A 2250-nucleotide genomic window follows, 5' to 3' on the forward strand; every position below is an offset into this window, starting at 1 on the left:
ATCCGGCAAAAATCTCTTTTTTAAAAAAAAAAAAAAAAAAAAAACAGAACAGAAAAGAAAGAAGAAAGTGAGTTGCAATAATAGTCTTGTTCAAAAGTTGCTCAGTATTTTCCTGTATCTGGCCTGATGGTTTATTTATAACAATTTCCAATTAGCCTATTTTCTACCCTACAATCCACTAACTAAAGCCCATACAGGTTTAACTCCCCTACTTTTCCATTTGAGACCTTCCAGTTCAACAGGCTGAAACTGGTTCTTGTGTGAAACAAAAAAAAAGCTACCTTATTATTAATATCATTGCCTAATAACCTACAAGGGGTTCCATCATGGTGACACCATTTTCTGGTGTCTATTTGCTGCAATAAAACTAAAATGTATGCCCCAGACAAAGTATTCACAATTCATCAATTAACCATGATAAACTTTGGTGTTGTTTACCAATGTACAAATCATATAAATAAATAAAAAAGACAGTTAGTTCAAAACAAGGTGACCTTGTCTTATTTGAACAAAGAAAATGACAGTAGCTCACAAATATAGAGGTCAGACATATCAAGGAATCAAATCTTCACTTGATTATTTGATTTCCAGTTAACATATTATAAATATTCATATATGTTAAAATAATATCGATCCAGATCATGCTGCTTGTTTTATAGATATGACTTATATTTCAGTTATTTTTCAACTGTCTGAATTTCCTTTCCTTCCATTTCTGCCACATCAAACAAGGGAAGTATTTGTAACTTGAAGGTTATACAAAATTAGTCATAATTTCTTCTGATCTTTATCAACTGGATCAAGGTCACACAAGTCTGAAACTATACCTGCAATATTTGACTTATCACAAGCCACACGTTTTCTGAAGTGTTAACTTTTACCTACACTTGAGACTGGGATGTATAATCATGTAAGCATTACAAATACAAGTATCATGACAAACATCTAGATTTTTTATAAACTTGGGCCCAATTTATCTCTATAAAAATTATCCGCTTTGTATGCCAGTTAAAGTTTTAAAACTAATATCAAAATTAAATTAATGTATTTACAGTACAATTCTGAAAGCTAACTTTATAAAATAACAACACTATATTAAGTAATAAAACTTTGAAAGGGCTAAGTCAAGAGATTTGTTTCTTTACATATTGAAGTACAATATATTTAAGGCAAACGTGACTATAGTATGTATTATGATTTTAAAAAGTGTTCTGCAAACAGTAAAGAAGTTTGGCGAACTTCTGTGGAACTACTTGAATTGTGTCTATGTGTACTTCTATTAACTGGAGTATGATCAATACTGATGAGTAGGAGAGAGGAATTACTTACATTACAACGTCACAAGCTTTCAATGTCATTGTTATCAGGAAAACATCGTTCAGCTATACAAATACAGTTGTAGTTGTAGTCTTTACCATTCCTACATCCCTTACCTTGAAGTTGAATATCAAAATGGTGATAACTTGTTTAAAATTAAAGGTATTTGAGAGCTTTCAAGTTGTCCGCAAAATAAGCACATTTTGTTTGAACACATTAATTCACAATGTCCTAATACCTAACAGTAACACCATGATCCGTCAATAATTTCACTTCATAATCACTGAACCACTATTTTCTAATAATGGATAAATGACAAATGAAGAGAATGAGCACCTATCTGCATTCAAGAGGGCGATACATTGCGTACAAGTGTACAGGGGTGAGTAAAACGATGAATTGGCATTTCTCTTCTCAAAAATTATCTAAAAGTTGTAACGAATTTGTTGTTATGTATTTATTTTAATATGAACGTTGTTTAAATTAAGTTAATATTTAGTAACATACATAGCTTATACTGTTAGATAGGTATTGCGAAACACCCGCCTATTCTCCAAATGTAGAAGATTCTCGAGAGTAAGAATCAACAAAATATCTATATACGTAAACACTTTAACCAGTATTATTACATAAGACTGAATTTTCTAGAAAACCTTCCCACGGCTATAAATATTGTTTTTATAGCGTTTGTTTTAGCGCGAGTATTGAGATTAAGTGTATCGCAGAGTTATATTCGGAAAGAATAAACCAGTTTTATTAAGTAAAAACTTGTGTCGTTAAAGTTTCGTCGGAACGAAGTTACGGAAAGTTAATTAACAAACGGAGACGTAACCGAACGTTAACTTCAACAATACGTCTCTCTCTGACTGCAGTTCAATTATACCATATCTACCCACACATTACATTCCCCTCTTTTATATACCAGCCTACCCT

The 2250-nt window shown here is 31.6% G+C and overlaps 1 long non-coding RNA gene across 2 annotated transcripts in view; it reads right to left on the reverse strand.

Annotated features, from left to right (window-relative positions):
* The window catches only part of LOC111089820, an 11182-nt gene extending 9209 nt beyond the window's left edge, over positions 1-1973 (reverse strand). The window contains exon 1 of one of the 2 annotated variants that reach the window (XR_002613995.1): positions 1330-1973. This is a non-coding gene — a long non-coding RNA (uncharacterized LOC111089820). The remainder of the gene's footprint in view (positions 1-1329) is intronic. The other variant, XR_002613994.1, reaches the window with a different exon arrangement.
* Between the last annotated feature and the right edge of the window lie 277 nt (positions 1974-2250).

This window comes from Limulus polyphemus, unplaced genomic scaffold, assembly GCF_000517525.1.
Source record: "Limulus polyphemus unplaced genomic scaffold, Limulus_polyphemus-2.1.2 Scaffold7477, whole genome shotgun sequence".
Lineage (NCBI taxonomy): Eukaryota > Metazoa > Arthropoda > Merostomata > Xiphosura > Limulidae > Limulus > Limulus polyphemus.